The 14,680-nt window shown below is 36.5% G+C and overlaps 1 protein-coding gene across 3 annotated transcripts in view; it reads right to left on the bottom strand.

The window, feature by feature from the left end:
• The window catches only part of slc4a5a (solute carrier family 4 member 5a), a 111,438-nt gene extending 96,972 nt beyond the window's left edge, over window positions 1-14,466 (bottom strand). For 2 of the 3 annotated variants that reach the window (XM_057831413.1, XM_057831414.1), the window contains exon 1: window positions 14,157-14,466. The gene's annotated coding sequence lies outside the window, so the exon portion shown is untranslated. The remainder of the gene's footprint in view (window positions 1-14,156) is intronic. The other variant, XM_057831412.1, reaches the window with a different exon arrangement.
• Between the last annotated feature and the right edge of the window lie 214 nt (window positions 14,467-14,680).

Genomic DNA, 14,680 nt, shown 5'->3' with positions numbered 1-14,680 from the left:
TGTGCTGTCAATCATAACAATAAAGAGGAGCAGTTAAGTGATTGGCTGTATGGATCGTGGAGTCTGGCTGCCTGCGCAAGCATTTCGTAGCGTCACTTTCAGAGTTACTCAGAGAAGTTGCGAACCGGTTGGAAAGTAATGAACAACTTTTGCCTCAGCCTGAGCGAGGATATAAGCAGTTTTTCTTATTAGATGCCATCTGGAAGTTTACCTAACAGTTCATCGCCACTACTAAAGGCCAGCACAGCTAGCCAGACTCCACGATCCATACAGCCAATCACTTAACTGACTCCGCCTTATGTATTTGATTGACAGCACAAGCTTCATTGTGCTGAAAAATGACATTATGAAATGAAGAGGCCATTGTGGAAAAATACATGGAAATTTTTTTGCTGAAAAACACTTTCCATCTTGAAAAATCTCATTGTCCTGAAAAACGACATCATGACATAAAAAGGCTATTGTGGAAATATGAATTATACATTATGAAATAAAAAAATATTTTGAGAAAAACCCTTTTTATATTGCAATTTAAAAATATATATATATATTACCTTATTTTACAATATTAGGGCTCTATTACACAATTTATCTGTTATTTATCAAAATCGTATTTATTTCAAAATGTTGCTTTTATTTATTTGATTTTGACCCTTTTGGGGTTCCATAGATTAACATTACTGCTCGATAAATTCATCCAGGATACATACAAGAAATTAATTTTAAAAAATTATGGGGAAACCCGGATGTGTCAGTTTAACAAACCCAGCACAAGTAGTATAACGCCGGGCTTTACTGCTAGTGAGGTTTTAAAGTCAGTTGTTAATTGGTGATTAACAGCAACAAACAAGTATGAAGTGATTTTATAATTAGGTAAATGTGATTTTTTTTTTTTTTTGCATTTTTTTATGTTTGTTTCTAAAGGCTAAGTTATGCTCCTGTGGCAGACCTACGCCGTCAAGGCAGACCCGATTTACGACCCTCCGCCGTAGCCTGCCGTGCACCTCCACAATATCCTGACTAAATACACTGTGATTGGTCCACTCAGACTGTTGTTTCCGGTTCAGCGCGAGATCACTGACATTTTCAAACATTGTTGCGCTACACACAAAAATGGACCAAGCCAAAGAGAGTATCATCGAAGAGTTCTTCAAGAACGACAACCTCTACAATGTCTTGTCAAGACATTATAAAAAATTGCCAAATGGCAAGCAATTCCTGGAAGGAGATTGCTGAAAATATGGGGCTGGAGGTCAGCGAATGCATAAAAAAAATGGAAGAACCTCCGAGACAAGTATGTGTTTGTGTGTTCGGAAGTGAATGGCCACACAAAGCGATGATCCAGCCGGCCAAACACTGCCAGCTTTTTAACACTTTATGTCTTGTTTTTGGTTGGTGTACTTTATCATTTATTGGGAACATATGTTTGCTGTGAGTCTGTGACTTATTTACATTTCACGCTTCAATTACATGAAGAATAAAACAGATGTTTGGTGTCAAAAGAGTTGTTTTGATGTTTAATTTTCAACAACAGACAGTTCACACACTCGATACATCATCACTGATTGACAGTGCCTCGGTGGTTTTATGATAATGTGTTTACCATCAAGGCTTCCAACCCAGTTTGGGAAGTTCCATAGGTGCCAGAAATCTGCTATGGCTTCCCACTGGCTGGTTGTAGGACAGGGCAAAGAAAACGGACAAAATGCTGGACAACGCAGACTGCTGATTTCCATCCAATGCAAGAATTCATAATGTGACTGCCAGTCTCTGTGCGGCATTAACAGTCGGACAGATCACCTCCACAACCGTCTAAGTCGCCTGCGCCTCAACATTTGGTATGATCAACTTTTTTTGTTCAATAGTGATGAGCTGAAGATCCACATTCAAATGTTCCATCTTTGTTGCCATTGTTGTTTAACCGGAAGAAAGTTCAAGGAATTAGACAAGACCGCACAAAAACAACGCGGAACCCATCTAGTGGCTTGGCGGTGAATTACAGAACAACGCGTTCCCTTGTCGCAGAACTATCGAATGCTCATTGACGGCGTTGCCGTTACGCCGTCAATGCAACGCAGAAGCATAACGCAGGCTTAAGGCTGCTTCATGTCAAATTTGATGCATTTTTTTCAGATTTTATTAGAATTTTTTTTTTTTTCATTTTGTAGTAGAAATGAAAAAATGTGAAATAAATGTAATTGATGAAAGTGAAATCCTGAACCAATGCCAACACGGTTTGTGTTTTTCATTGTGATGTGCTGTTATTAGAGATGTCCCGATCGATCGGGTCCGATCACGTCATTTTCAAAGTATCGGAATTGGCAAAAAAATATTGGCCATGCCTTTTTTTAATATATATATATTTTTTAATTAAATCGTTTTCTAATTGTATTTAACGTTACAGACATAATATGTTACACTCATCCAGAGTCTTTAGTTTAGGATTAAGGTAGGGTTATCAAATTTATCCCAATAACGGTGGTAATTATTTTTTTTTTAAAATGTATCACGTTAAAATATTTAACGCAATTAATGCATGCACTGCACGACCCACTCATGCATTGTCGCGCTAAATCTGTAATGGCGCCGTTTTACCCATATAGAGAGATAAAAGGCAGCGTTAAATGAGTAGAGTGAATTTTGGCAGCCTTTGGAGCCTTTTTTTTAATTGGCTAAAGCCTTACCATCCCTCTCCCTATGATTAAAAATATCATGGGAAGCAACGTGGGGAAGCAAGGTAGCAATTAATCTTTTTCTTAACACCTTATGTTATTTCCCAACGCAGAGAAGATATATCAATTGGTAGCACTACGCACAGTCATGGTTCCACTTCCCATCATGCATTTGGGCATGGGCTCATTTACTGAAAGCTCAACAAATACACTAGATGGAAATATTTAGTCACAATATACAAAGTCACAAGTCTTTCTATCCGTGGATCCCTCTCACAGAAAGAATGTTGATAATGTAAATGCCATCTTGAGGATTTACAAATACAGTACTTATGTACTGTATGTTGAATGTATATATTCGTCCGAGTTTTATTCATTTTTTTCTTAATGCATTGCCAAAATGTATATGATCAGGAAAAATTATCGGGAATGATTGGAATTGAATCGGGAGCAAAAAAAAGCAATCGGATCGGGAAATATCGGGATCGGCAGATACTCAAACTAAAACAATCAGGATCGGATCGGGAGCAAAAAACATGATCGGAACAACCCTAGTTGTTATTGAATTTACTTTATGTTTATTCGAGTAGGCCTGTACCCACACAAGTTAATGTGTTGTACGTGTGTCTTCGTGGTGTTCTATTCTATGAGAGTCAAACAAGAGCTACAGTAGTAAAGGATCTTGTGCACTGACCTGCATGTTAACTAATACAGTAAATCAATGGGAAAATAATTAAAACCCAGGCAAAGTCAATGGAAATTTGCATGATTGGAACTAATGTGAGGGTAACTTATGGCACGAGGATCAAACTTGCATTGAACGCAACCAGTAGTTTAAGGCCACCGTGTTTCTACTAGGCAGAGCTAAACTACATTGACTGGTTGATATGATATTTACTGTTTGCCACAAACAAATTTGGTGCAGTGCTGATTCTGTGGGGGCCAAAAGGGCGTCAAACCCAAATCTGTTTGTTACCATAGTCTTTTTCTTCTATTTTAATTGTGGTTTACACAAACACAAAAGTTGGAACTGATGTGTGTCTCAACACTCTAGTGGTAATTTGTATGGCATCAACATCCGGCAGGGCAAATTGCATTTTTCCTTTTTTTTTAATGATTTAAGACAACAATGCTCATCAATACTCGGTCAACAACTGCTAAACCTTGTCAAAATCAAGTTTAGGTTTTACTGAGCTATGGCACGTGCGAGGATTAACCGGCATCTGCCTGACAAGAGCCAGTCAAAACAAGCAAGAAACGACTACCAAAAACAATATTAAAGGAAACCTCGGACTTAAAGACTTATAGGCTCTAATAAGCTGCAGTTGTTCTTTTTTACTAAAATTTGTTATTAGAAACACAAAAAATTATTTCCATTGATTTAAAAATCTATAATATTTAGAACATGATCTGACCCACTAAGGGCGCCATGTTTTATGCGCGCAATGGACGCTCAGGGTGATGACGTAGTTTGTCACTGTCACTAGAGGAACACTACCGGTGTTCTGCAATTCCTTCTACGCGGCGAGACGTCAACACATGCGCACATCGGTTAAAAGCGGCGAGTACTTACTATTTGTTTTTTATTGAGTCTTTTATTACCTTTTCATTGCCAGAGAATACTTTTTACATGTGTTTCCCTCTCATACTTTTAAGCATTGTGTTTTGTTGTGGTAGCTTTAAAGCAGATTGTTGATCTGTTGACCACATTAACCATGTAGCGTATTTAAACCACCCTCATTTGATATTACTACGTTTAAGGATTTTCTTAAGGCATCTTTAGTAAATTCTGTCTGTATACCTAAACAAAACAAGCTGAAAGTGCATGGTAGTACTTTGGATGTTAAATTCACCTCTTGTAGAAGTTTCGCTGGTGTGGCACATTTTGGCAGAACACCAGTTTGTCATACTCTCATACAAGTCTCGTCTCATCCCGTCTTTCCTGTTCATTTTGCTGCTCGTAATGTGAAATATCGACAGTGCTGTCATGCACATTAATGTTCTTCTCGGGTTCAAATTAAAAGTCATTTGCTTTGCATATAATTTTCAACAAAAAAAATTAGGGGAGGGCAATTTTATTTTTCAAATGATATTTTTCTTGATTGAAGAAACTTTTTTGGGGATTGAATGATTTAGACACAAATGTCCCTCCCATAATATGGCCCAAACACAAAAAGGATTGGTTCAATCAAATAAAACTTTTTCAATGAAAAATTAAGTGTTCAAATGCAAATTTTTCAATCTCAATTTTTTTTTCGCATTCAAAAACGTTTTCTATAATTGAAATCTTTCTTTTTTTGATTGAAGTGATTTTTCTTTTTGAAAATATATATTTTATGAAGCAACTTATTTTTTTGATTGAATAAGACAAAAATGTCCGAGCCAAAATGTGGACCAAACACAAATCAACATTATGCTTTCAAACAGTTTTTTTTTTTTTTTTAATTAATTGAAGCGACTTTTTTTTTATTGAAGAGATATATTTTGATTGAAGCAACTTTTTTTTTTATTGAAGCAACTTTTTGGGGGATTGAATAATAAAGACACAAATCTACCTCCACATGGCTCCGCCCAGGGGATACAATTTTTGACTGAGGTAACTACATTGGCACGACACCGGCGGGCGTACCAAATTCAATGGATGACGATCTTGGCGAAAAGTATTGCCTAAGCAGCCTGATTTAGAATTCCCCTCAAGAATGAGTGGAAACAAAAAACGCTCATTGTCAACTTATTATTATAAATATTCTTGTAAGTTAATTTTATTGCTGACACTGCGTTTCGGGGTCATCAACATGTTGTGCCCCCCCTGCCCAAAAAATCAAACTCCGCCTATGATGAAGAGGTGATCCTAGAAGTGGTGACAGTTTTGATAGGCAGAAATGTCATGGAAAAAAATTGATCGCGCGCCCCTTTGACTGGGGGTACCACGCAGGTCACTTTTCGGGGTTTAATTTTCCTCTGCGAGTTTTTATATACAGTACTCATGTTCAGTCGGCATTAAGTTGGGAGGGGCCAGACCCGCACCTGTCTGATCGGAGACAACTCGAGAGACGAGCTCTTTAAAAAATGCCCATCTCCACCTCATCCGCAATGGGAGGAACCCAAATGGGCACTGAATTGAAGCATATTACTGAGACGTAGTCTGAAGGTTCAAGAAAAATGTGTGCAAACGAAAAGAGGAGCAGGAATGCCACGTCATGACCGTCCACCTCCATTGTTTATTATGCTGTCATGCTGCACTAAAAACAGCGACGGCATGACGTCCTTTCCTGAGTATTCGAATGTTGTACGGAGAAAGTAGTCCATATTAAGCGGCGCATAGGCGGCAGGTAACATTACCCGCCTACATTATCCGTGTAAAAACTAATCCGGATAATAGGCATACTAGTGTAGCCAGCATGCCGTATAGTCCAACTAATTACAAGTGTAAGGCCATTATCCGTCCTAGTGTAGACGTAGCCATATATGACTTGTACAATTATAAAGCTTAAGCTATACTGTATATATATTTAATATGCTACTTGACTAATGTGGTCAACAGATAAACAATCTGATTTAAAGCTACCACAAAAACAGAATGCTTAAAAGTATGAGAGAGAAACACATGCAAAAAGTATTTTGAGGCAATGAAAAGGTAATAAAAGACTCAATAAAAACACAAATAGTAAGTACTCGCCACGTAGAAGGAATTGCAGTGACCCGGTAGTATTCATCGAGTGATAGTAACAATCTACGTCATCACCCTGAGCGTCCATTGCGCGCGTAAAACATGGCGCCCTCTGTAGGTCAAAACATGTACTAAATATTAGGGTTGTTCCGATCATGTTTTTATGCTCCCGATCCGATCCCGATCGTTTTAGTTTGAGTATCTGTCGATCCCGATATTTCCCGATCCGATTGCTTTTTTTGCTCCTGATTCAATTCCAATCATTCCCGATAATTTTTCCCGATCTTATACATTTTGGCAATGCATTAAGAAAAAAATGAATAAAACTCGGACGAATATATACATTTAACATACAGTACATAAGTACTGTATTTGTTTATTATGACAATAAATCCTCAAGATGGCATTTACATTATTACCATTCTTTCTGTGAGACGGATCCACGCATAGAAAGACTTGTGACTTTGTATATTGTGACTAAATCTTGCCATCTAGTGTATTTGTTGAGCTTTCAGTAAATGATACTGCAGCCATGCCCCAATGCATGATGGGAAGTGGAACCATGACTGTGCGTAGTGCTAGCAATTCATATATCTTCTCTGCATTGGGAAATAAAATAAGGTGTTAAGAAAAAGATCAAATGCGACCTTGTTTCCCCACATTGCTTCCCATGATATTTCTATTTGTAGGGAGAGGGATTGTAAGACTTTAGCCAATTAAAATAAGTCTCCAAAGGCTGCCAAAATTCACTCTACTTATTGTATGCTGCCTTTAATATCTCTATATAGGTAAAATGGCGCCATTACAGATTGAGCGCGATAATGTGTGAGTGGGTCCTGCAACGCATGCATTAATTGCATTAAATTTTTTAACGTGATACATTTAAAAAAAACTTATTACCGCTGTTATTTGGATAAATTTGATAACCCTACCTTAAGCCTAAACTAAAAACTCTGGATGAGTGTAACATATTATGTCTGTAACGTTAAATACAATTAGAAAACAATTTAATTAAATATATATATATATATATATTAAAAAAAGGCATGGCCGATATTTTTTTGCCGATTCCGATACTTTGAAAATGACGTGATCGGACCCGATCGATCGGGACATCTCTACTAAATATTATATTTTTTAAATCAATGGCAATATTTTATGTACTTCTGATAACATATTTTAGTAAAAGACAACAATTATGGCTTAGAGCCTATAACTGTTTAAGTCCGAAGTTCCCTTTTAGCTAAGTTTTTGCCTTGTGACGTTTTTATCCTCTTGATGTTTTTGTTGGTATCTTTGCAGTAACTTAGAAGCCATCCCGTTTTAGCTTTTGAATAAACCATTCATTGGTAAAAGCCAATCACAAGTGTCTCATGCATTTGAGTGTGTGCCCCACTGTCTGACAACAAGCTAAAGAAGAACTTATTGTGTCTTTTATGTACACGTTTTTGCCTGAATAGAATTTGTGCAACTGAATGCTGTTGATTAATTACTAAAATTCATGAAAACAGTGAGTCAGCATCAAGTCTTAATCATTCTTGACAAAGCTTGCTGACGTGGTGCGCTCTCAAAGTCTTGCAATTAACAGTGTATTACTCAAATGCTAAAAAAGAACAAATTTTATGATTTCATCCCATTTACAATGCTCTTTCAATTGTGGAAATACAGAGGGGATGTAAGAAGCCTGATGGGGCGTACTTTTGGCCTCACACAGCCAAACTGAGTTACATTTTGGGGATGTTTGCACTGGTGGCTCCCTGCCTCAGTAATTAGTGCTGTCACATCAGTGTCCTTCACACCCAGTAGGCAGCATGGATCAATGGGATCACCCTGTCAACACTAAGCACAAGCCGCAGTCAAGCTGACATGCACATGGTATAGTGTGTTCATGTACTAGGATGGCTGTACATATAACGGTTATAAAGTGTGTGTTTAGTGTCTCAAAATAAAGTGTATTGTAAAGTGTATCGTCTCATGAGACAACACTGTGGAAACGACAAAACAGTAAATTCATTGCCCTATGAAAATAATGTGCCGCACAACCTTCAAGGTCTGATGCGCTCACCACAAAAGTGAGGACATGCCAAAGTGAAATTTAACTTCCCAAAGTTAGTGTGTCATTCTCTATTTGTAAAATCATCACTTAGCAATTTCTTAATTCTTTTGAACTAGGCAGAAATCCAATGTAGACATTGCTTATTATTAAATGCCTTCAGGCTGGAAATTGTCGAGTCAAGACTTGACGGGTCTTGACGGAAAATTGTTAACTTTAATGGAAGATCTAAATACATTATGTGGATATGGGCCTATTTACAGCAGCTGTCAATGCTGAGTTATATTGGAAGGTTGTTAGTTATTCATGTTGAAAGGTTAATTGATGAATAAAAAAAAACCTGCGCAATTATTTTCGAAGAGCTTAGAAATATTGCTCTAATTGGAGAAGCAATGAAACTTATCTAAGATAGTATCTGGAGCATCAACATTTATTGACTTGAATATTCTCTCAAGAGCAGTATAAAACAAACTTCTTTTGAAATATTTTGTTCTTATTTTCAAGAAATGAAGGCTGTTTAATCCAGGTATTGCTCCCCAAAAATTTTTATAATGGACTTGAACGCCTTACCAGGCCACGTTAGGAAATTGAATTAGCCAGATTGCAGTTTCAAATACATACAGAGACTATTTACAGGGTGTCCCAAAAAATGTATACACACTTAAGCAGTTGGTAACCAAGTTGTCAATAAATTTCTTTGTAGATAAAAACTAGGGCTGTCAAAATTATCGCGTTAACGGGCGGTAATTATTTTTTAAAATTAATCACGTTGAAATATTTGACACAATTAACACACATGCCCCGCTCAAACAGATTAAAACGACAGCACAGTATCATGTGCACTTGTTACGTGTGTTTTTTGGTGTTTTGTCACCCTCTTCTGGCGCTTGGGTGCAACTGATTTTATGGGTTTCAGCACCATGAGCAATGTGCAATTATTGACATCAACAATGGCGAGCTGCTAGTTTATTTTTTGATTGAAAATTTTACAAATTTCATTAAAACGAAAACATTAAGAGGGGTTTTAATATAATTTTTTTTACAACTTGTACTAACATTTATCTTTTAAGAACTACAAGTCTTTCTATCCATGGATCGCTTTAACAGAATGTTAATGTTAATGTCATTTTGTTGATTTATTGTTATAATAAACAAATACAGTACTTATGTAAAGTATGTTGAATGTATATATCCGTCTTGTGTCTTATCTTTCCATTCCAACAATAATTTACAGGAAAATATGGCATATTTTATAGATGGTTTGAATTGCGATTAATTACGATTAATTAATTTTTAAGCTGTGATTAACTCGATTAAAAATTTTAATTGTTTGACAGCCCTAATAAAAACCCATTGAATCAATGAGGGCAGCCAGACTAAACTTTGAAGAAAGAAAAATCATTCTCAAATGCTACTGGGAGAATGAAAATCCAAGTTCAAGCGTGAACATGTCATGATATCAACTGCAAAAGGGTGTATACATTTTTTTGGGACACGCAGTTTCTGCTCTTGCACTCCTCTTTAAAATAAACTGCTGTATTTTAAGCCAAACTAACTGTTGTGTTTGATCGAACAATATGTCTATATGCTGCCATAGCAGTTTCATGGCGCATTAAGCCCCTGAACTATTTTTAATTTGTCTGTTTTACCCTGGAGACCCCCGTTTACAGACACAGCGCAATTGCTTTTGTTTCAACCCAGCCATAAAAGGAAGCTAAGTAATTATATTATTCGAAATGTCTATCATTTTTAGCTTAGAATCATTAATTGGTGTCTAATATTTAGTTAAAAAAAAAACAACAACTTTATAAAATTATTCACTCGCATATTTTAAACTTTTAAACAAATTACGTCACAATGACAAAAATAGTGTCTGTAAAGAGGTCACCGATATCTACCGCATAACTATCGTTTAATTGTTTTTTTTTTTTTTTTTTTTTTTTTTTTTTTTTTTTGCTACTGTAGCATTTTCCCCGATATTTTAAGTGATAAAAGTAAATTTTGGGGAAAAAAAACATTTAAAAGGGTAAATATTTGAAAAAGAAAATATCAACCACTCCTTGATGTCCGCGATTTCTGCATTGCGACCCTTGTTATATTACCGTCTTTCACCATTAAAATTCCCCAAAAGTCCGGCTGTGGCCATTCACAGCTGTGTCTTGACACTCGGTGAGACATGCTACGCGGAGTTTTTTTAGTCGAAACACGGTACGTAGGCGATTATATCTCGTTAAAATCATGGTGTCTTTAATTATGCTCGCTCATGCTCTCACCTCGAGTTAGGGTTTAGGGGTTTGAAAACAATTTTTTTTTTTTTAAATGCCTTCCTGTTCAAAATGTTTCTTCCCCCAGAAAATTGAGATTTTAAGCTTTCCAATGATGTATCTCAAATGCATATAGGACAATTTTGAAATTTGGCCAAATTGGGGTTCTCAGAGCGGAACTTCAAGTCACCTGAGTGTTTTCCGCCTTATAAATATATTGCAGAAAACACAAATAAGGCTGAAACAGCAGTTTCTGCTCTTGCACTCCTCTTTAAAATAAATTGCTGTATTTTAAGCCAAAATAACTGTTGTGTTTGATAGAACAGTGTGTCTATATGCTGCCATAGCAGTTTCATGGCGCATTAAGCCCCTGAACTATTTTTAATTTGCCCGTTTTACCTTAGAGACCCCCGTTTACAGACACTGCACAATTGCTTTTGTTTCAACCCAGCCATAAAAAGAAGGTAAGTAATTATATTTATTATTCAAAATGTCTATCATTTTTAGCTTAGAATCATTAACTGGTGTCTGATATTTAGTTAAGAAAATAAAAAATAAAAACTTTATAAAATTATTAACTCGCATAAAAATTGTGTTTGTAAATAGGTCACCGATATCTACCATATAACTATCGCTTAATTGTATATTTTTTGCTACTGTAGCGTTTCTCCTGATATTTTAAGTGTTAATCGATCCAGACAAAGAACATTTTGAAAAAAAGAAAAAAATTTAAAAGGGTAATTATTTGAAAAAGAAAATATCAACCTCTCCTTGATGTCCGCGTTTTCTGCATTGCGACCATTGCTATATTACCGTCTTTCACCATTAAAATTCCCCAAAAGTCCGGCTGTGGCTATTCACAGCTGTGTCTTGACACTCGTTGAGACATGCTACACAGAGTTTTTTTAATCGAAACACGGTACGTAGGCGATTATATCTCGTTAAAATTGTGGTGTCTTTAATTATGCTCTCTCATGCTTTAACCTCGAGTTAGGGTTTAGGGGTTTAAAAACAATTAAAAAAAAAAAAAAAAAAAAAAGCCTTCCTGTTCAAAATCTTTCTTCCCCCAGAAAATTGAAATTTTAAGTTTGCCCATTATGTATCACAAATGCATATAGGCCAATTTTGAAATTTGGCCAAATTGGGGTTCTCAGAGTGGAACTTTAAAGTCACCTGAGTGTTTTCCGCCATATAAATACATATATATATATACATACAGTGCCTTGCAAAAGTATTCGGCCCCCTTGAACCTTGCAACCTTTCGCCACATTTCAGGCTTCAAACATAAAGATATAAAATTTTAATTTTTTGTCAAGAATCAACAACAAGTGGGACACAATCGTGAAGTGGAACAAAATTTATTGGATAATTTAAACTTTTTTAACAAATAAAAAACTGAAAAGTGGGGCGTGCAATATTATTCGGCCCCCTTGCGTTAATACTTTGTAAGCCACCTTTTGCTCCAATTACAGCTGCAAGTCGCTTGGGGTATGTTTCTATCAGTTTTGCACATCGAGAGACTGACATTCTTGCCCATTCTTCCTTGCAAAACAGCTCGAGCTCAGTGAGGTTGGATGGAGAGTGTTTGTGAACAGCAGTCTTCAGCTCTTTCCATAGATTCTCGATTGGATTCAGGTCTGGACTTTGACTTGGCCATTCTAACACCTGGATACATTAATTTTGAACCATTCCATTGGAGATTTGGCTTTATGTTTTGGATCATTGTCCTGTTGGAAGATAAATCTCCGTCCCAGTCTCAGGTCTTGTGCAGATACCAACAGGTTTTCTTCCAGAATGCTCCTGTATTTGGCTGCATCCATCTTCCCGTCAATTTTAACCATCTTCCCTGTCCCTGCTAAAGAAAAGCAGGCCCAAACCATAATGATGCCACCACCATGTTTGACAGTGGGGATGGTGTGTTCAGGGTGATGAGCTGTGTTGCTTTTACGCCAAACATATCGTTTTGCATTGTGGCCAAAAAGTTCAATTTTGGTTTCATCTGACCAGAGCACCTTCTTCCACATGTTTGGTGTGTCTCCCAGGTGGCTTGTGGCAAACTTTAAAGGAGACTTTTCATGGATATCTTTGAGAAATGGCTTTCTTCTTGCCACTCTTCCATAAAGGCCAGATTTGTGCAGTGTACGACTGATTGTTGTCCTATGGACAGACTCTCCCACCTCAGCTATAGATCTCTGCAGTTCATACAGAGTGATCATGGGCCTCTTGGCTGCATCTCTGATCAGTTTTCTTCTTGTTTGAGAAGAAAGTTTGGAAGGACGGCCGGGTCTTGGTAGATTTGCAGTGGTCTGATGCTCCTTCCATTTCAATATGATGGCTTGCACAGTGCTCCTTGAGATGTTTAAAGCTTGGGAAATCTTTTTGTATCCAAATCCGACTTTAAACTTCTCCACAACAGTATCTCGGACCTGCCTGGTGTGTTCCTTGGTTTTCATAATGCTCTCTGCACTTTAAACAGAACCCTGAGACTATCACAGAGCAGGTGCATTTATACGGAGACTTGATTACACACAGGTGGATTCTATTTATCATCATCGGTCATTTAGGACAACATTGGATCATTCAGAGATCCTCACTGAACTTCTGGAGTGAGTTTGCTGCACTGAAAGTAAAGGGGCCGAATAATATTGCACGCCCCACTTTTCAGTTTTTTATTTGTTAAAAAAGTTTAAATTATCCAATAAATGTTGTTCCACTTCACGATTGTGTCCCACTTGTTGTTGATTCTTGACAAAAAAATTAAATTTCATATCTTTATGTTTGAAGCCTGAAATGTGGCGAAAGGTTGCAAGATTCAAGGGGGCCGAATACTTTTGCAAGGCACTGTATATATATATATATATATATATATATATATATATATATATATATATATATATATATATATATATATATATATATATATACACTTGCATGTTGTATGTCACATGTGTATTACAATATAATATTGTATAATGTTGGTTCATTAACGTTTCAACTGCTGAACTCTATCAAAATGAAGTAAAAATCATATTGTTTACTTAATTTCCCCCCCCACTAACATAAACAACAGCCTAACAAAACACAAAATAACAGAGAAAAGCATTACATACGTTCAAAAGTAGAGAGTAAAATGAAATGAAATCAGCTGCACAATTGAAAATAAAATAAATTTAAAAAATAAATAAATAATAACACAATTTTTATTGTTAGAGATCGGTCACCTGTTTTTAATTCTTTTTTTGAATGAGGATCAAAACTGATCAGGTTTTTGAATTACAGGGTCCTCCTCCTGCACAACTATGTCTTTATAAATCAAATGAATAGTTCATCTATCAATAACATAGTAAATAGGTAAACCTAGGAAAGAAAAAAGTTAAAAATATCTGTAAGACAAAAAAAAACAACTTTATTGTCATTATTATTATTATTATTAGATTGTTGCCCAGTATAAGCAGTATAGCAATTAAAAAAATATATATATATATTTAAAGTCCTACCTGATTCGGTTGCCAAGACAGATGAGGCAAAAGTGAAGAGGAAATGACCCTTGTAGCTTGTTTGGTCACATCAGTAAAAACATGCTGGTGGAGCACCAGCGAACTTGTGAAAAACATCAACAAAGCAAACAGGAACGAGCTCCATTCTGTCTGATTGTCAAACTGTCTCTCCTTTCCTCTCTCTGTCTATCTGTCTCATGCTGGTTCAATAACGGGTAAAGTAGGACTGGCAAAGACCTCCAGGCAGGAAGTTATGTCAAAATATACTTGACATCAGCTCATCATAGGAAATATCTCGGTGTACTCTACCAGCAGCTCAATACACACTTACGGTCAATTTATTAGGTAATCCCCGACCAATCAAGTGAGCTCCCATACAGTAGCTCAAAGAAAATAAAAGCCTTTTACAATGACCATCACGTTCATTTTTTGGGATATTGACGTCAGGTAAACAATACCTTCATACTATTTTTGTTCTAAATTGAGGTAACCATAATATTGGTAATGCTGCAGCTCTCAATAAT

This window comes from Corythoichthys intestinalis, chromosome 3, assembly GCF_030265065.1.
Source record: "Corythoichthys intestinalis isolate RoL2023-P3 chromosome 3, ASM3026506v1, whole genome shotgun sequence".
NCBI classification, from domain to species: domain Eukaryota; kingdom Metazoa; phylum Chordata; class Actinopteri; order Syngnathiformes; family Syngnathidae; genus Corythoichthys; species Corythoichthys intestinalis.
The sequence above is the reverse complement of the archived record's forward strand: the minus strand, read 5'-3'. Positions and strand labels throughout refer to the sequence as shown.